Source organism: Pinus tabuliformis, chromosome Q (genome assembly GCF_031772625.1).
Source record: "Pinus tabuliformis cultivar Carrire ecotype Pingquan chromosome Q, CPIR1, whole genome shotgun sequence".
NCBI lineage: Eukaryota > Viridiplantae > Streptophyta > Pinopsida > Pinales > Pinaceae > Pinus > Pinus tabuliformis.
The window spans coordinates 773,227,550-773,250,045 of record NC_142296.1 but is presented as its reverse complement, the minus strand read 5'-3'; the positions used below and the strand labels follow the sequence as shown (position 1 = coordinate 773,250,045).

The following is a 22,496-nucleotide window of genomic DNA, read 5'->3' as shown; positions in this document are numbered from 1 at the left end:
GGGAAGTACACAAAATATACATTCCATGTTCAGGACAACAAAGCACATGTAGTCTTGGAAAGGATCCACTCTGATATCTGTGGACCTTTCTCGACCGCTTCCACTTCTAGACACAAATATTTTGTCATTTTTTTTTATGACTTCTCAAGGAAGTGTTGGATCTTCTTCATGTGGAAGAAAGATGAAACATTCTCCAAGTTCGTAGAATTTAAGGCACTGGTTGAGAAAGAAACCAGGAAGAAGGTGAAGGCTCTCAGGAGCGATAATGGAGGTGATTTGTTTTGAATGAATTCAAAAATTTATGTGCGAAAGAAGGCATTCGAAGAGATTTGACAACGCCCCACAACCCACAACAGAATGGGGTAGCTGAGAGAAAGAACCATAGCATTGTGGGAGTGGCAAAAACTATGTTACATGACCAAGGCCTACCTCTACATTTTTGGGTTGAGGCATGCAACACAACAATCTACTTGCAGAACCATAGTCCTCATGAGATTCTTGGTATGATTACACTAGAGGAGGATTTCTTAGGGAGGAAGTGAGATGTGTCCCACTTCAGGATTTTTGGAGCTTCTATTTACTGTCATGTCTCCAAAGAATCAAGGAAGAAGCTTGAGATGAAAACAAAGTTGGGGGTATTTGTGGGTTACACAGAAACTCCTCACAACTACCATGTGTACTTTCCATCCCTCAAAATGACAGTTGTGTGAAGGGATGTAAAGTTTGATGAGGAGAAAGCGATGCAATGCTCTCTTGAGAGGTAGCTTCAGATCCCACCAAAAGAGGAGATTTTAGCTCCAAAGGAGGAAACTTAGGAAGTTGTGGAGCAAGCACAAATTGAGGAGAAAAGAGTGGAGACATCCACTCAAGCAGAACCATCCAACAAAGGCAGAAAAAGAAACAGGGAAGTTGATATACTTGTGTAGGATGCGAGGGATAATGTGGGAGCTCCTTTAAATTTGTGCATGTAGAGAAGGTCACTTGAGAGGTACACTGGCTACATGGCTATAATGATTGAACTTGTAGAGACTGGGCCATCCTCTTTCGAGGAAGAAAAAGAGAAACCTGTATGGGTTGATATAGTGGTGGAGTAATAAGAATCCATTATAAAGAATAGTGGTTGGGAAGTGGTCCTAAGGCCAGCAGATAAATCAATTTTGGGTTCGAGATGGATCTTTAAGCTTAAGCATGCAACAGACGGAAACATAGAGAAGTATAAGGCCAGATTTGTGGCCAAAGGATTATCTCAAGTTGATGGAATTAACTATGAGGAGAACTTTGTTCCTATAGCAAGGTACTTCATCCATTAGAGCAATTCTTGCTCTGGCAAAGTAGATGGGGTGGAAGATCCACTAGATGGATGTAAAAACAACATTTCTCAATGGGGTTATTGAGGAGGAGGTGTACATCGAGCAACTAGAAGGTTTTGAGACATTTGATCAAGAGTTTCATGTGTGTAGACTCAAACAAGTGTTGTACGGTCTCAAACAAGCACCCTGTCCTTGGTACACCAGGATCGACAGTTAACTCACCAGTTTGGGTTTCACGAAAATTGAAGTGGATGCAAACCTCTATCACATCTTGGTAGAAGGTAAATTCTGTATTATTGTATTATATGTTGATGTCTTTGTTTTAATTGGTGATGAGCAGCTGATCAAATCTTGGAAGGAGGACTTTGCAAGGGAATTTGAAATGAAGGACATGGGTATCATGCACTATTTCCTTAGGTTGGAAGTATGTCAAGGCGATGGGGAACTATTTGTGTCTCAAGGCAAGTATGAAAATGAGATACAGTAAAGATTCTGCATGGAGAGTTGTAAACCCACGGAGATACCTCTAGCAACCAACTAGAGGAAGGAGGATGCCACTTCAGATGAGGAAACAGGCGATACTATTTATTGGAAATTAGTGGGTTCACTGATATATCTTGTGAACACACGACCAAATATGTGCTATGCAATCAACCAACTGAGCCAAGCTATGATTAGGCGAACCAAATTATTTTGGAATGCAACTAAACATGTTTTATGGTACCTCAGAGGCACTGCCCAGTTTGGAAAATGGTACAGATGGAAAGAGGGAGTGAATTTGTGTGGCTTCATAGATGCAGATTGGGCAGGGATTCCATCTGAATGAAAGAGTACATTAGGTGGAATTTTCAGTGTTGGGTCCATAGTGGTTTCCCGGTACAACAGGAAGCAAAGATCTATGGTGCTTAGCTCGTCAGAAGAAAAATACATGGTTGCAAGTGAAGCAACATGTGAGAAGATTTGGATGAGAAAGATACTTGTAGGGCTGTTTGGTCATATGATGGATCGAACTGTGAACTGCTGTGATAATTATAGTTGCATCAAGCTCTATGAGAATCCCACATTTCATGATCGATCCAAGCATATAAATATTTGCTATCACCATTTGCAGGACTATATGTAAAAGTAGATAATGTTGCTACAATACATTTCGATAAAGGAACAAGATGCTAACGTTTTGACAAAAGGCCTTGTAAAGAGGGAAGTTTGAGTTCCACTGGTGCAGGATAGGGGTGGTTTATAATCCCTTTCTTGCGGAGAGGGAGTGTTGAAAAATGCAACAATAAATTCTCAATTTGATTTTTCCTTGATTAAATTGAGAGAAATTGAATTTCCACATCAACAAACAACTTGGATGCGGTTAAATTGTGTGACATGTCTTGTGTCACCTCGTTTACTCAGTAAATTCAAGTTGGAGGAGTTATAGTTCAGTGAAGCATGTGTGATTGCTAATTTGTAGCAATCAATGTCAGTTATTTCAAGTTGTTTTAAATTAAACTAGCTCCAACTGTTGAAGGAACTAGTGGAAGGCCAGTTGTGCAGTGAGACTTCATTCTAACTCAGTGATCATCTAGTTAACTAATCAATCATCCCAAAATATCTAGTGCATGCAGAGAATTTAAGTTCCCCAGCTATGGTGGAGATTCCAAGGCAATGTAACATCACTTGTAGACTAGTCTTGAGTGTAGAGGTGCTGCATGCCGTCAGATGATAAACCTTGGGAACTGCACAATCAATTTGAGAAATTTTCCTAAATAATAGGGGCATAATTTCTCAAGGAATTGCGCAAGGAAATAGGGGCTCAAGCAAAGGCATAAATTGACTAAGTCTAGGTCAAAGCTTCTTAGAGCACAAAGATAGGTTATTCACTTGCAGGCATGCTCAGTTGAGCAAATAAGTTGTAATACATCTCTATTCATCAGATTAATGCAAGCATGCATAGGGGTTTTTAGTGTATTGCTTTCCCCTGGAAAAATATTATTTTCATGTGTGTTATTTCTCATTTCATGTTTTTGATTGATGTTCTAAATTTTGAATTGAATTTCGTAGAGCAGTAGACTAGGTTTGTGTCTTGTGATTTTGATTAAAATTTCATGAGCAGTTACAAATCTACACCATAATTTCTACACTCCATTGTTGGAGGCATTTCCATATCATGGCTAGGGTGGGTATAGTTATTTCCACACCAGGGCCTTATGAGGAGGCGTTTCTTGAGCTAGAGACCTCTCCACTTAATAAATTATGGTTAGTTGGAAATTGTGTTTTTATTATTTTGAAAATAGGTAACTACTTTACTGGTTGGGTTAACCTTTAAGTGAGCATGCCTAGTTAATATTTCCCATTGAGCTAGAGCCTTGCATGGGAGACATCACCAGAGTGCTCAGTGAGACATTGGTTGGGAGGAAATACACCTTTAAAGTGTGTTTCATAGATGTGTTTGCATGTATAAAAGCCTATGACATATATGTTTCCCATTGTTCTTGGATTGATATTAAGATATCCAGCTAGAGGAATTATAGAATCATGGCTAGAGGTAGTATTTTTTACATATCAATGAATTATCGCGAGGTATTTATCATGTCAAAGATTCCTTCAATTTATAATGGACAATGGTCAATTGAAACTATTATATTATTATTGTATGAATTTGGGAATACATTCTTGGGTTAACCTTTAGGTGAGTGTGCTCCATTGATATTTCCTATGCACTGAGGCCTTTCACTAGAAGCATCACCAAAGTTCTCGATGTTATGATAGTAGGGAGGAAAGGAAACCTTTAGAGTGTATTTCCTCAATTGTTGTTGCTTGGTATTGTTACCTACCAAAAAGTGGGTTACCCATGGGAGAAAAAATTAATCCTCCTTGGACAACCAACCAACTAACAACCTTATATGATCAAAACATAACATGATGCCAAGATCCTCAAGTTATTTCTTTGGTCAGATTTCTCTCTCCTATCTGACATCCCTTCTTGAAGGAAGGTGGGTTGTCCATCGACAAGTACTTTAACCATTTTGAAATCAAGTGAATTTGCTTAATGTTATGGGCATACTGATATGGATCAAGGGGAAAATTGGATGATTGACTAATCTTGATTGTATTCTTGTTCCCTCACCTCGCTTTGAAGGTTAGTCTTTGAATCTAGTCTAGTGAGACCTCGTCTGAGGCCTTAAGATTTTAGGAAGGGCACTATTGTGGAGGTTTTTATTGAAGTAACATGTCCAAGATATCACATATGTACCACTTTAATTATTTTCTCTTATTCATCTCCATTATTTGGGTTGGTGGTCAATGACCATTGGGATTGACACCCTTTCATCCTCATCCTTGAGTTTGGGTTCGAAAGCATTTTCCTTGGAGGTTGATGGAGTTAAAAGAAAGATAGTGTAACAACCCAAAATTAAGATACACAACTAATTATATCAAATTATTTGATTAATAATCAACAGACAACTATTCAACTATTTAGAATAGAATTTTTGAAACCATTAGCAGAGAAGACCTACCAGTAGTGATAATATACCTTAGTTGTGATTCTAGAGTTGTAATGCTAGTTAGATCCTGCTGACCATAACAAAGTTTTGGGGATGAATCCGCACCCAACTATAGGTTCAACTAGGCATATTCTTTCTACAACTGGCCACCTCCAAGCCCTCAATAAACTACTACTACCAGGGAACCCTTTGTCTAAAAGAAAATTCCTTCCAAAGGAATGCATAATGATTCTCACCCCCCTTTTCGTCCATTAAATAGAACAAATAGTTCTAAAAATGGAAAGATATTGGAAAGAGATCTGCATGCACACAATCTATGCATCAACATGCCAACTTTTATTTCTTTGTTTTAAGTTTTACTTAATTCAATATTTTTCTTAATTTAACTCTTTGTTATTTTATCCATTTTTATTTTTCTACTAACTTTACTTATTCTTACTAATTTTATAATTTATTTATTTATAACTTCAGTTTATTATCTACTATTTTATTTATTTATTATTATTATATTTTCTTCATTATTTATTTACTATTATTATCTTTTATTTATTATTGTTATATTTTATTTATTATTTATTGTTTTATTTACTTATATATTAATATTATTATTACTATTACGGGGCATTACAAACTCGCCCTCTTCAAGGAACTTCATCCCGAAGTTAAGTTGAATCATTTAACTTTTTATTTCATTTTTTTTAGTTATTTATTATTCACGTTTGCCCTACATCCTCTGCTAAATTAGTATACCATCAGGCATTGAAGATTTACACATCATTGGAGAAATCCCAAGGAGGCTCAAATCCATTTTCCCAACTTTTAGAACCAGGCATAAAGCCTCATCGGTCTATACCATATCCTAAGGTTGGCCCCAAGACTTGTGGCATGGCTTAGACCTCATCTGCCCCAAGGCAAGCACCCGACTTAGTACTCCAAAGCAGTAGTACTCCAAGCATCTCGAAAGGCTGGCCCAATTCCCTCCACACTCATTAAGGTGCATAAACCTAGGAATCGAAGTCTTCACACTCCCTCAGGACTTCGACATCCCAATCCAATATCAAGCACTCAACCTCCTCAAGATGGTCCCATAGCCCTTTCAAGAGTTATGCATCAAGAGCTATACAAGACAAAGGAACAACTGACATATGTTGTGTTGATTGAGTCTGCCACCAACCCATATGATATTATATATTCTCCCTCTCAGGTATGGGCTCCCATGAGATCATTAAATAAATCAACCCTCTCAACCCTTTTGTGGATTTCCTGTCAATCACCACATCTCGACATGCATCTAATGCATTAGTTACACCATGACATCACATAATAAATGGATCCACATGTCAATATAACCTCATATCATAACATCATAATCCATATGCCACGTTATGCATATCATATCCATCATGAACATACAACATCATTATCATAAGAACCACATGTGCATCATTATCCTCTCACCAAAACTATGTCCAATTACCACATACCATCACATCATGAAAATGCTCATCACAACATTGTACTTACATTCCTATATTGACAAAAAAATTAAATGAAACCATAACTAGAATCATAGTGTATGATCTAGATGTATCAATGAAATTTAAACAATAATACATGATTTAGACATTTCACAAAAGCATATATCTAAGCTAAGTTATGCAATCCTATCTAGTTCACCAGAAAATTTAATCAAATAGATAAGGAAAGTCACGAAAAATAGCATTTGCATCCTTCCAATTTGGTTATGGTTAAGAGGACAAACATTCATTATGATCAAAATATGCAAGTTCATCCTTTGTTCTCCTTCATAAGGTATGTTTATCAACATATATTGTTAATATTAGAAATCAGATTTATAAATATTCCTTCCTTTCATATAATTGTTGTATAATTATTTTCCATCACTGCATTCTAATAATAGGTTTACCTCCATTTTAGGGTGTTTTCATACTATCCTAAAGTATATGGCTTCTAGTTTCAACTACATTTGATGTATATTTTTAGGGAAATGTGCTACACTTTCTCTCAAATTTCAATCGCTCAATTATGAATTTCCACTCCTTGTTTGAACATATTGCCTTGGCCAATTTAGCATATTATCAATCTAGTGTGTTACTTCCTATCCAATGGTCTCCTCTTAATGTTCATAGTTAAGTCTCTATATATTCATTCAAGTATATTAATCATCATATCATTGAAAATAGAGATACATAAATACAATAAATATCTTTAGAATAACAACTTATTTATGCTATTTTAACATAAAAATAAACATAAATAATGTTAAAGTGACACTATTTGTTTTGACTTAATTAAGACATTTTCCTTACCATTCTTCTCCTCTTGAGAAGCAACAACCTTGAAACACTATGACCAAATAACTTTCGTAAAAAAACTCATCATTTACTTGCATAACCTTAAAAATTTATAATTTAAAAATTCATTATGAATCTATTATATATCTTTTTCACTTACTCATATAAACATTATTTATCATATATAAAGAGAGATATATGCAAAAAATCATGAGTTGCATCCCTTGGGATATGATAAAACTAAAATATATATTATTATTTCATCATTCAAAACTGGTCCAAGATCATAAAATTTAAGTCGATTATATTTTTTCTCTAGGTAAATTTAATGTACAAGAATATAAAGCGTTATGATTATTATTTTTATTATTAGGCCGATAGGCCTTCCTTTGAAAGGGACTTTCGTCGTCCCTTTGTTTCTCATGCTGACACGTGGCGTCGGAATAGAGTGGCACAACCGGGAGTTCTGCAATCTCATGCTGACACGTGGCGTCGGAATAGAGCGGGCATAACCGCACAGTTCTGCAAGGGAGCGGCGTCGTGTATTCATGGATATTCATGAAGGCAGTTCTGCGGCTAAATTCGTGCAGTTCTCTTCCGCAGCTTATGCATTCTTAAGCTCCAGTAGTAATGGCGCATTGTGTTATGGTACCTTCTGTCGGTTTGGTAGCTACCCAGTTATGCGGTCCCTGTTTTGCGGTGCACAGCTGTTCTGCGATGCACAATCAACTGTTCTGCGGTTTCCATGCTTCCATGACTGGGAGCCTTCTTGGATCAAACTACTGGCAGCCTTCTTGGATCAATCTCACAGAGTATAGCACTGTTCAAACTGACAGAGGAGCCTGGTTTGATAATCTCACGAATGGGTAACGGAGCTGTTAATCGAGCCGGAGCTGTTGTTTAGAAAACATCTGCACAACATCATTTCTTCCAGGTCAGGTCATCGTATCTCTCAGTCCTCTTTAATTTTCAAGCTCTCTCAGTCCTGTTTAATTTTCACTTACCATTCTATGAACACTGCATGATGTTTTCAAATCCTCCAGAGTTTCTAAGAAAAACCCATCAATTTTCTCCTCCGATTGATCCTCCATTTCTGCCTCAGTTTTTAGGAAAAACCCATGATTTTTCCCCCTGGTTGAGCCAACCCAAAGCTTTTCTCATGTGGGAATGAACAAATCTAATGGAAGTTCCTCGTAATGAAGATATGACCAACTGTGTTACGACTGGAGATGGCACAAACCCAGATGGCCTATCCACGGATGAACTGAATGCAATGGCTGAAAATTTAATTCATAATTTCAAGCAGCAGCTCATGTTACAGAGGAATCAATCATTGTACTCAGAAATTTTAGGTCGGTTGCTTTAAATCGTTATATTTTTCGATTATAGAGAGAGATCTCAATTAAGAAGATACGTATTGGGATAACACAGGTCCGGGGATAACCATAGAGTCCCGGTACTCACTCTGATATAACTTGCCCCAAAAATGAGGGACAGGGCGCCTCGTCTCGTGCCCTGCAAGTTTCTGCATCTAACGCCGATGCAATGTTTGAGATACTCTGTATTGCTATTTAATCAATTATTATTTCATCCTTTTTCCCTATAATCTTGTTATGCATGAGATTAATGGTTTGACTGTGGGAGTCACTTCTGGAGGTGGACAGAGCCTGATGAATCAAATATTTTCTTAAGATTTTGCCCGTGGGGACTTGGGAATTGAATTTACAAATGCTACTCGACATATCTTCTTGTATGGTGAAACCTGCACTCAACCATAGCAGATATTTTCTCTTGGAAATTAACATCTTCAACAAAAGAAAACAAAATTTAGGTTGAGATAGAGTAAGGAAACATATAGAAACTCAAGTGCTCCATTTACATGTTTTGCAACAAAATTTATGACATCCTCTTCGCAGAAATTGTTGTTTGACTTCTTCACAACAAATGCCATCGGTATTTGGCCTGCTTCATGATCAAGATACCTACCACACACACCCCAGAAGGAAGAGAATTTCATGCTTAAATAAATAGCATGTCTGCAAGAATCTTTGGCTTAATTTGAAAACGAAAAAGGACATCAGCTAATGTTTCAAAGGTCGTCTGGGCTACCAGCCCAAGTGTTCAATTCTAACTAAAACTTGAAAAATATTTGCTAGCTAAACAAGTGGTAAATCTAGCTGCATATAGACATTTGAAAGCATATCAGATCAACAAGTGGGAACTTGGGAAGTATATCAGATCAAGAAGTAGTAAATGGCACTCACGGAATAACAGCAGCATCAGTAATATCTAGGTTCGAGAGGAGCAACTCCTCTAATTCCGCTGGAGCAACCTGACAAAATATAAGTCTTCTCTGAGAAGATCAATATTTTGGGTTTGCATTTACTATAAAAAAGGTCCTTGAAATGCTATGTACCTGAAATACTTTGTACTTGATCAACTCCTTTATTCTGTCCACAACAAAAAGGAAGCCTTCCTCACCGATGTAACATAGATCCCCAGTTTTCAGCCATCCTTCCGAGTCTAAAGTTAACTCAGTAGCTTCAACATTACCAAAATATCCTGCATGGAGAAGCTGAAACCTTCATATATTGTTTTGGGGAAAAATTAATCTACGGAAGAGACTATTATGACATCATATTTAAGCTGTGATTTGGGAGCTATCATAGTGCCTTCATGCACCACTTTGTGGAAGCATAGATTCATTGACTGGAGAATACCCTTCCTGTTTGAAACATCCTTCCGAGTCTAAAGTTAACTCAGTAGCTTCAACATTACCAAAATATCCTGCATGGAGAAGCTGAAACCTTCATATATTGTTTTTGGGAAAAATTAATCTACGGAAGAGACTGTTATGACATCATATTTAAGCTGTGATTTGGGAGCTATCATAGTGCCTTCATGCACCACTTTGTGGAAGCATAGATTCATTGACTGGAGAATACCCTTCCTGTTTGAAAGATAATTGTTGTGGCTACAAAACATATGCTCTTAAAACTTTACAATAGCATAAGGTGTGCACTTCTGGGTATACAAATTTTTTGAGTGCACTTAAATAGAAATGTTAGAGATTCTTTAAGGCGAATATTAGCTTGGGGTACAGCATGTTTACTATGCACCCATTGTCTCATTGTGCATGGGGAGTTCAACACTTGCTGCTTATGGTTTTTTTATCATCCTCACTTAACTGTTTAAGATTTTTCTCATACGATCTAGGTTTTCAAGGTGATCAGGGCATTATCCAAATCACCCTCTCAAAACTAAAAAAATCGAAAAACCTACTCGAAATCAGCAAGGTTTGCAAATTTGTTAAATTTTTGCAGAAAGTAGTCTCCAATGGAAAATGACATAGCGACTAAGGAGTACCTTTCATGATTGTAGGTCCCCGAAACCAGAGCTCCCCTATGTGGTTGGGAGGCATAGCTTTGCCAGTAGTTGTGTCAACCACTTTAACTTGCACATGAGCTGCAAGCAAGCCCGCTGTTCCATAATGTCTGTTTTCTTCATCGGTTATAGTCGAGGATACTGTCCCGTTAGACTCTGTCAATCCATAACCCTGCATAATAATAACTTCCTTCAATTAGCCTTCTACTCAAAACAGAAAGACATTCATATTGCTAAACATGGAATACAGTAAGTTTTGATCTTTTGTCATTTGGGGTAATTCGAAAGATGGAACAGAGTCAATAACCACCACCAAATGAGTTGTAACCTTGGCTTCCACAACTGGTAGAGTCAAGACAGTCCACCTGCTAGCGTGACATCTAATGCAACATCCTTCTATTCACTTACGCTCTGTATGCTATAGACATCATGCACTGTTCATAGAATGGTAAGTGTGTGCATAATTAGTTGTAAAAATGCAGCCCAACATTACTTCAGCCATGGTTTCCAGCATGCAGCCATATAGCAGAACCTTGTGGAAACAAACTGGATTCCAATAAATATGTAGCTTCACCCAACCAACTTTATGTATACATACACAGACAGCTAGAACAGGTATAAACCAATAGTCACACCTTCCTAGCAATCCTCAGGCATGTTAGATCATGGAACAAATGATGATGGTTGTTAGTTGCAGGAAATGCAAATATGGTCCTTTATCGTTGCCAGCCTTTGGTGACCATAAACCAGATTCTCCTTATTCAAGGAAGGAATGCCTAAAAAAGAAATACGTCCTTTCTTTTGCCAACCTCACGCGCTTCGCTCCTTTCTAGGGTGTATTACACTTGCGAGGAGTTAAGTATCACCATACCCTTCAACATAAGACCCTGCACCATCTCTCCATCATAGCTGTCACAACATGTGTGTCAGTCACCCTTTTTTATAAATCTACACGCAGGTGGCTTCTTTTAAACAATCAATGTCCCTGTTAAGGGTTGTCACCTTAGCAATAACCACCACCAAATGAGTTGTAACCTTGGCTTCCACAACTGGTAGAGTCAAGACAATCCGTGCTTCATTAATGCCTAGAATCATGTGCTTTTAATATCCAATTCAGACATCATGCAATGTTCATAGAATGGTAAGTGCGTGCATAATTACTTGTAAAAATGCAGCCCAACATTACTTCAGCCATGGTTTCCAACATGCAGGTATATAGCAGAACCTTGTGGAAACAAAATGGATTCTAATAAATATGTAGCTTCACCCAACCATCTTTATATATACATACACACACAGCTAGAACAGGTATAATGATGATGGTTTCCTAGCTAGGATCAACTCCACTGCATTACTAACATGTACATAACTAACATTTAACTCATAATTGCTACTGAATTGTACCTAAAGTTATTACTAGGTCAACTCATCCCATGCAAATGCCAATATTATCCCATGTTGGGTAAGCCATGTGCAACACCATTGGCATATGACTGCTACCCATGGAGTTCATGATTGGGTTCAAAATAGGTATATGATGCCAGCCTCCCTAAAGTGAATATGGTAAAGTGTCAACATACACAATTTACATCTGAAATTTGGAAGGCAGGGACTATAACACCTGTTGTGTCAGCCCAATTGTTAAGCACTCGCCCCTAATTTCCTCTGTGGTGAACATGTCTCCAACATCAACATCTGCTGGTTTCCAAGGAGAACACAGTCCGTAGTAGGGGCAAGTTCTCATGATCTATCTATTTATTGGGCTGAGGCTCCTCCCTATTTCTCTTCAACATATGTCATTCTACTCTGAATTTTGCATGTGTGGTGCATAAGAAACTGACATACTAACCATACCAGTAGACAAAACATGGTGTGAGCACACATTTTTAGAGCAAATTTTCATTGTCCACACCTAAGGATAGGTAGGAGGCGAGGTCATTCAAAACCCTTCCTTTCAGTCCATGAAATTACATAAGTTGGTAAGGCTAAAATTATATTGAAACTGCCCACATTCTTTCCCCTTTCACATCATACTCCATTTGCCTCTTTTTAACTTTGTACAAAAAGAAAATGGGAATTGAATTACTCCTCTTTTCCAGATTGCTGCATTTAGATGGGTTGGTCAGGCTGCAAATAAATAGAAACTGCCCATGATAGTCTGCAATCTGGCCACTGTTGTGTGACTGATGGAATCTGATTGTTGTTATGGTCTGGCCGCTGTTTTCAGGGTCCTGTTTCTGACAAGAGGGAGGACCCAGATAGCTCTTATTACAAACATCAGCTTGGCCCCAGATAGTTCTTCTATATGCCTGGACTGAAGGAATGTGTGAACTTTCAGATTCAATAGCTATACATGGTGTTTGAATAGCGTGTTCGCTATATGCAATGGCTGCTATTCAACATCCCTAAAATGTGCAGAAATGCACAAGCACAGTGAGTACACCCGAATATAGCATATTAAAGAAAAAAAAATTGTGCCTTGTTCACAGAATAGTTAATATATCATAAATTATTACAAAGCCATAAGGAGTCCAGTCAGCCTTTTAGAAGGGTCTGCAAAGGGTAACTTAAGTGAGCGAAATACATGGCAAATGCCTCGATTGACCCACATCTCTTAATGTGTAGGATCAGTATTAGGATTGGCTAGGAAATGTTCCTATTTCATTGATGTTTTGACGGTACTGTAAGACTATAAGCATCTTTGAGCCGCTTGAGGTGCTTCCGAATTTGAACATTATGTAGCTTGTCCCTGAATCAAATAACAAGCATTTTGTTAACATGGACTACCTTGGGTGGCTAATATGAGAGGTTATTCTCGTCCCCGTGTAGGTTGTGCCCTTATTATTGTTTCACCATCAACAATTAGCCTTGTTAGATTAGATTCCGCATTCATGTCACATCTTCTTTGACTAGAATTTTGTATTGTGGTGAAATTGATGAATTGCAGGTACTCCTATCACGGGAAAAAGAAACCTCCTGTTCTATTATGGAGACAACCTTGACAACGAATGCCATTCCTCTATTGCTGAATGGTTGCACCGAGATTCAACCACTACTTCAGATAATCGATGTCGGTTCCGTTACCTCATTGAAAACAACATCCTCGCACTTCCACATTACTCTATCTGATGGAACACATCAACATAAGACTTTGCTACCATCCGCATATGGCCCACAAGTTGTCTCTAGAGACATCCAAATTGGCTCAATAATTCTGCTCAAAAAAGTAGCTTGCACAGTGCTCCAAAACTCCTCATAAGGCCCACCATTTGAAATCACCCTCTTTCACTTTTTCCCGCCTAGACGTTTTTTGCATCAAAAGAAGGAAAATGGAATCTTCATTAATTCATTTCTTACTTGTTTACATAAGGTCCATCCGAGTCGTTGAGCTTGAAGTTGTGAAGCGCTCAGCAGCGTTGATGAAGGACACATCGACGCTGCAACATGCACAGGCGGGTTCAGCCCAATTTAGCTCTTCGTCAGCTGAAGATACCTTGCCCTCTGTAGTTACTCCACCAACTACAACAACAACTACAACAATTCCATTCACGACACTCAACCCTTACCGGAAATATTGGTCAATCCAAGGTAGGGCATCTGCAAAGACATCATTGAAGGCGTACAACAATGTGCGAGGCTCAGGAAAAGTTTTCGGATTTGACCTTATCAACCGTGATAAGGAAGAGATCCACCTTTCTGCATTTGCTGAATTGGCCGAATCTCTTTACAATCTAATTCAGGTTGGGCAACTATACATTGTCTCAAATGGCACAGTGAGAGAAGCAAATCCAAACTACAACCACCTCAAGAACAAATGGGAGATTTACTTGTTTGCTGCTTCCACTATCAATCCATGTCCTACAGATGATCCAACGTTTCCTTACCAGAGCTTTCACTTCAAGACTATTGCTGAAGTAAAAAGTGCAACTCCAAATACAAATGTGGATGTCATTGGTGTTGTTACCTCCACGTCACCTGCATCAACAATTCGACGAAAAGATGGAAGTGAAACATTAAGGAAAACACTCATACTAAAGGACAAGTCGGGTTTTAGCATTGATGTAACATTATGGGGAGACCACTGTGACTATATAGGACATAATCTTTCTGAATTCTACTCTTTCGACAACCCACCAATTCTTGCAATCAAAGGAGGTCGCGTGTCTGAATTTAATGGCACCACAATAGGGACGATACCAATGAGCACTCTCACAATAAATCCACAAGTTGACGAAACTCACCAACTACATGCATGGTTCCGTGAAACCGGCTATAGCTCTTCTTCTCCATCTTTGAGCAGAAACTATGGTGTTGCTTCGAAACGTGCCCTACCACGAAAGACGTTTCATGAAATTGCTGGCATGCAGCCCTCTGATAAAGAAATCTGGGTTTCTGTTCGAGCAACAATTACTGCTCTTCATATGGACGACTTCTACTTTCTAGCATGTCCACTAGATTTCAATGGAAAACAATGCATGAAGAAGGTTGTGGAGCATTCTAACAATCTTTGGCATTGTACAAAATGTAACGGTGACGTCCCAGAATGTGACTACCGTTACAAACTTAAAATGGAGCTACATGACCACACCGGGAATCTACAGAACGCCACAGTTTCCAATGATGCAGGGAACGAGCTCATGGGCATCACGACAAAAGACCTATTCCTACTTTCTATCGAACCAACTGATCTACAGGAAATTTGTGGCTGGATTTCAGGGCACCGCTTCCAGCTAACACTTTCCATTAAAACAGATTACTTCAACGGTGTTCAACGCTTGCAACCAATACTGATCAATTCAAAAGAAATTCAATATGCCTCTGCATGCAAGGAAGCACTCACTGACATTCAAGCAATGTCCGCTTCAAAACGACCTATTATTCGCTGCCTTTGACCTTTTTCTTAGGGCTTCATCTACCACGCCTGTTTGTACATAAACAAACATTTCCACACAACTAATTGTCTCATCTTATTGTAAATTACACACCCATGTTATTATGATGCACCCTGTAGTTTTCAGTGCAAATACTCTCTTCCAGTCATTCCAACATATGTATGTTTGCCATTTACATTTTACATAATATAGATATCAACATTTGTCAAGAGTCACTACATATGTTTCTCGTTCGTTGTCTACATGCTATTTATTGATCCCTTGCTTGCTAAGCTATTCATTTTATCGCTCAAACATGTCAAACAAAAAAAACTTGAAGAAGAAGGGAACGAAATATTTTTACTCTTGTTTCTCTCCTCTCAATGATAGATGCTGAAATAACATATGATTTCATAGCATTCCTAATTGCATGTTTTCCCTTCTACCTAATCTACCTACCTTCACCGATGTTGAAATAAAAAAAAATTAAATCTATGTTCAAAATATAATGTTTTAATTTCACAATGGATGTGCACCCAAAAAAATGAGATACCAAACATGCACTACTTGTTTATGAAAACTAACAACTATTACTTGTACTTGTTTATATATGCCACCAAACAATCAAATTGCGGCCAAAAACAAGCGGCGGCGTATTCTTTATGCACAACAAAAGGATCAAATAAATGCACGCCGTCGACTACTTTATGAACACAACAACAACCCTACTACTTCCTCTACATCCCTTCCCACCTCAAATGCTCTCCCACCTATACAAACCAACCCACCACACATTCATCATATCCAATATAACCCTCCCCTTAACGAAGAACACCGTCGCTTTCGAGAAAGGATTGGTGGACTTTCTACCTTGCATGTTTGCACAATATGCAAGGAAGCATACCCAGGAATGAAAACAAAGCTCTTCCACGGTAGACTCTCTTGTTTTCGTTGTGCATCATCTAAATCTACCAATCGTTTTTCTGCACTAAACAACATGGACCCTGGAGAACAACCTTGTGTCCTTCACCAATTAACAAAAGTTGAAGAAATTCTCATCGCATGTGTCAACCCCATTCTACAAGTCACTCATTCCCGTGGTGGTCAATACAAATATAGTGGCCATAAAATTAGCTTCCCCCAAGACATCACCACTATTGCCAAATACTTACCCCGGATGCTCTCTGACTTAGACATCCTCATTGTGAAAAGGCAAAATCCATCTGAAAAGGCTTACGAATTCTATGTTTGCAAATCACGTGTCCTTGCAGCCCTTGAATACAAAATAAAATATGACCCTTACTACCATGATGTTCAATTGAATTCATCGACAATTTCTACATTGCCAGATCTCCCTACAGACATTTCTTCTCTTCTCCATAGTGTAACCACCTCCTCTTTTGAACCCCATCAAACCACTACTGATTCCACTTATAATCCTGATGTCATGCTACCTCCATTAGAAATCCAACCCTCTTCTTTCGTTCCAGTCCTCCCAAATTCATGTACCAAGCGTGACCACATTTGTAACTATTTGCACTTGACCCATTCAAGTTCAACAAGCTCTATCGATTGGCCTCCAATATCTTTAACTGCTATAAATGAATACAACACCATCGGCCTCCTTGCCATGGCATTCCCCACACTCTTCCCTACAGGCATCGCAATGATCATGCAACCAAGACTTACAAAAGTTGAAATGCATGAATATGCTTTGCACTTGCTGCACTACCATGAAAACCGCTTTGGCCAACACCCAAGATTCCACTACTATCTTTACAACATTCTAATGCGCCACCGTAGCCAAGCAACAACTAGTGTTTTCGTGAAGAAGTACATTGAGAACAACTTGCCAACAACAGTATCAGACCTACGCCAGTGTCTTCATGGCTCTCCGGATTCAAGATTCCCAGAGCAAATAATGAGGTTCGGGTCAGCTCTACGAGGAACACAGTCTTTCTGGAACAAACGCCGATCTGAGCTGACTGACATGATCACGCAAATAGGAAGCCCAACATTCTTTTTCACCCTCAGTGCAGCTGATACTAAATGGCATAACTTGCACACGATCATGCCCACCAGTGTTCCTTCCAATTCAGTCAACCCCTTCCAATGGAAAATCCAAAACATAATTTAAAACCCACATCTAACAGCCCAATATATGCATTGTAGATTTACAATTTTCCTTGAAGAAATCCTTCAAAAAGTCCTCCATGCAACCGACTACTGGTGCAGGTATTATTCAATATCCATTTCCCTCTACAGTAATTTTATACATTGCATATACATGTATTAACTAAATGTACCCTTCATGTTATATTCAACGAATGGCAACATAGAGGATCCACACACATTCATGGCTTCCTCTGGCTACAAAATGCACCAGCCATGGACACACTTGATTAGGACAATGCATTAGAAGTTGCTAATGCACATAAATATTTCGACCACTACGTAACTTCTTGGAATCCACGTCAAGCAGAACACCGAACTATTCCGCTTCACCAGTCAACAATTCATAACCCATGTCTCCTTGACACAGCAGCAATATTCGCATCCAATCAGTTTGAAGACTACACAGAGCTCGCCAACTGCGTTCAACGTCATACAAAGTGTCATGAATCTTCTTATCTTCATAAGAAAGACAATGTACTCAGCTGCCGATATGGAGTACCATGGCAATTGAAGTCCACTTCTTCACTTTTCATTGATGGTAAGGGTCATAAAACCTACGTTCCTGCTCGCAATGATGAAAGATTGAATATTCACAACGCCGATCTACTCTCTATTTGGAGAGCAAATGTTGATTGCCAACCAGTCCTTTCTCGCCATGCTGTATTGAAATATATTTCAAAGTATGCAACAAAAGCGGAGACAAGATCCGAGAGCTACCGTCAAATGCTATCGCGGCTATCACAAAGTGCCCTTCCAGAAGCACCTACTGGTGGTGTCATCCGAAAACTCCTTACAGAAACCATTGCAGATAGAGACATTGGTGCACAAGAAATATGCCATATGTTACAAAAGCTACCTCTCTCTCTTTGCAGCCGTACATTTCATTCTTTGAATGTCAACAGGGCTGTTTTCAAACGTGTTTCGCAAGACACTGAAAATCCTGGTTCGACACCAAACTTTATCGTTGCATATATGAACAGGCCTGCCTCACTAGAACCACTGCCCCTCCTTGAAGCTGCTCGCTCGGGGTCATATTCTGCCCAGCGGAGAAGAAACCACTGGAAACACATATCCCCCCCAATGATTGTACATGTCTTGCCCCATTACAATGTCATTCCTTCCTCTACTAATCCTTCTTATGCCTTCTGCTGGAGTGAATAACTCTTGTATTTCCCCTTTCGAACACTCCCTGATGATATCGGTTCAACTGATGCAGAAATTATTGCACACTGGGAAAAAAAAAAGGTGCATATACACCATGGCATGTCCATCGAGAACCTGAAAACCCACAAAGCCCACCTACTGAAGATCAACCTACCCCACACACCCCCCTGATTCCATGCAGATGAATGAATGGAAAATCCTCTCTCAACTACACCCAGGTTACAATATTGCAATTGATGACCTCGACATGATTGGCTACCGCGACTTCGATGTCAACCACACTTGGTCACAAAATACTGTCCCTCCCCCCTTGCAAGAAACTGTCATCAGTTTCATTGAATTCAACTGCTCAACCATTCAAAACCAACATCATTCATTTTCCAACCTTCCCCATGATCATACATTATCCCCTACCCAAAGCATGGCTTTCACCACTGTTTTTTCACACTTCAAAACCCCTTCGCCAAAATCCCCACGCAAAATCATCGTACAAGGAACAACTGGCACAGGAAAATCCCATTTGATTAAATGTCTGCACCAAGAATTTGTGGAAAACTCGCCAGCCAACAAAAACCCTTTATTGTTACTTGCACCAACCGGCGTTGCAGCTTTCAACATAAATGCCCTCACAATTCACTCTGCCCTTCGTATCCCTATCCAGACAATGCATCCTCTCGAAGGCCAGCCGCTCCTACACCTGCAAGAGAAACTCCGTCATGTAGAATACATCCTCATTGATGAAATGAGCTTCATTGGTCCAAAAATGCTTTCTTGCATTGACGATCGTCTAAGAGAGGCATTCCCTCTTCATCGGAATGCACCATTTGGTAATCGTTCAATTATCCTTGTCGGAGATTTAGGCCAACCACCACCTGTAAAAGACATTCCTTTATACGCTGGGACATCGCGTGGCACTGCACTTTAGCGCAGCTTCGACATATTCATAACACTTTCAACCGTTTTCGTCAACAAGGAGCTAGCCCGTCCCAGGTTGCTTTTCGACAAATACTTGCAAATCTTAGGAATGGAATATCTACACTTGAAGATTGGCAACACCTAATGTCAAGAACAAGTTCATCTCTTACACATGAAGAGAAATGCACATTCAACGAGTCCATGCACCTATTTGCAACAAACAATGTAGTTGTCTTGCATAATAAGAAAATTCTCAAAAAATTGAACATCCCAGTAGAACTTTGCTCTGCGGAATAGCAAAGGCAGAAAACTCCTACTACAACAGAAGATGAGCACCTGCCTGCAAAGGTGCTCTTATGCAGTGAACAAAAAGTTATGCTCACCAGCAACTTATGGGTACATGCAGGCCTTGTCAATGGCGCACTTGGGAAGGTCATCTCAATATTTTTTTCAATTGACTCAAAGCTCCTAGCATTACCATCCTTTGTGGTTGTTGACTTTCGACAATACAGAGGAACACCGTGGGACATTTCACACCCAACATATGTACCCATTCCTCCCATCACAAGGGGTACACGCCGTCAGATACCACTTCAAATGGCATGGGCTTTAACGATACACAAGTCACAAGGAATGACATTAGACAAAGCAACAGTGGACATCGGCACCAGAGAACGACAAGGGCTAACATTCACTGCAATTTCAAGAGTGCGGTCACTAGCAGACATACACATCAATCCAGCATTCCCATTCTCCCGCATTGCACAAATGCACAAGAATCCATATCTTAAGCGTAGACAGCAAGAGGAATCATTCCTTGCATCAAAATCTATTCAGGATAATACACTTTAACCAATCGTACAACCTGTCTTCCAGAATTACCCACATGGTAAACACCACTCACTACATAACGAAGTTTCACATAGATTTGCTTGCTATTACATTTAGTTTCATATGATTTTATACTCGTTTGGGATCGTTAATTTATTTTGAATATTCAAACAAAATCGTCAAACATATTCATTGTCACTTACAATGTTTCCTTTTTGGATGGCAACAGGTATGAATACATGCTACCTACGAAGGTTGTATGAGTGTTGCAAAGAAATTCAGCAACAAGAACTTACACTACAAGATATGCAGACAAGGATCCTGCCACAACAATCAATGCCACTTTACCGTTTGCGCCCAGCCATTAAGTTGTTAAAGAAAATAAGGAAAATACTTAAGATAACAATTCACATCCATGAAAGGGATGCACACAGGCAAATGCGCCATCAATTGCAGGAACAGCTCGCACAATATGGCACCACAATAAACACTAATTGGTGTTGCCGATGCCATGGCCCATCATGCATATATGATTAGCTGCTCATTCTCAATTACATCTCTACATAATAGAATGCTTTTATTGTACATATGTTTAGAAGCCAACAAATACTTTCATTGTATATATGTTTAGTTATATCTTAACAAACACATCTCCATGTCTAGAGTGACTTGTCCCTGTCGACTTCAGGGTCTTCAGATTATTATGGATGTTGAGCATTTTAGCTCTGGACCAAACTCTGTTGTTTTGTTCTCGTTTTGTTAAGATCTATTTATGCAAATCATGGAATTACAGTGTTTAAATTTCTCTTTATAGTTTACAGTGGTTATATTCTCCACAGAGTTTTGTATGACTGTGAATGTAATCAGTAAATAGGTTGGGCGTTTTCCTTTTCCTTGTAGTATACATATATGCATTTTGGTATTTTATGGCTAAACACTTGGTCTGAAATAGTTCTGCAACCATCTCTTGCATGTTCGGCATGTAAATAATTCCATTTCTAAAGAGATCATCAACTATTTGGTGAGTGATACTTCGGGCATCTGTAACTTTGTAATGTCTATCAAACTGCTTGAGGCGAACCTGGGACCTCTCTATGGCAGATCTCTGCACTATTGATGTGGACTAAGAGGAGAATATATGCAGGAAAACCCCATCGTTTGCTTGACTGGCTGTAACTGTCAAAGTGTGATATGATGGGTATCTACAATTTGTACAGTAAATAATGTTCTCAGCGTGCATGCATGCAGGCCTAATCTGGAAAATGTCAGAGATCTATTACGTTCCAGCCATGTAAATAAATAGAAAGGATATGTGTAGCATTGTAAATAGGTAGGTCATATAGCAAATTATGTACAGAATAATCAGTTTTCTTGCTGAATTCAACATGCTTTTAGCCATTTTGTTTCTGAAACCAGAATGATTATTGCATTACGGCCACATCCCAGCATGGGATTAACGGAGGTTTTAATGGGATTAAATCCTCCGTTAACTGTTGCAAAACTGAACTCTTATATATTTTGTTGCACTTATCATAAAATTCACACAAGACCTATAGACATTTGGGTTGAAGATGCTTAAAGATGGTTTTCTGTAATTACGTGATCTGGCATGTGATAGTTACTAATACAGTCAGAGTCTATGATTACAAGTGATGTCAGGATGATTTTGCTTTTTTGCAATTGTTTATGGTAGATATAGATTACTATGGATCATTCAAACCCCACAACAACATCACATGATTCAGATTTGGCAACGACTTGGAGAGCCAAAGTGCAAGAGCCAGCTTGCCACATGACAAAAACTTGAGAACAACTACAATAAAATTTCTAAACTAAATAATAAATAAAATGTTCAAAATCAACCAAAAAATTAGAATCAATTCCATGCAATGACGAAGCCTAAACTGGATGCAATGGCTTCTGTAATTGAAGTTGCTACCTGTAATCAACGATCCCACATGCATTACTCTTCCTTTCCTCTATATGTTACTGAAATGGCATCCTTGGCCTTGTTCATGTCCCAACAGATGTGGTTTA

General features: G+C 38.9%; 1 pseudogene; it reads right to left on the bottom strand.

Annotated features, from left to right (window-relative positions):
- Window positions 1–8,690: 8,690 nt before the first annotated feature.
- LOC149221772 (beta-phenylalanine coenzyme A ligase-like) lies at window positions 8,691–10,681 on the bottom strand (annotated as a pseudogene).
- Window positions 10,682–22,496: the final 11,815 nt, after the last annotated feature.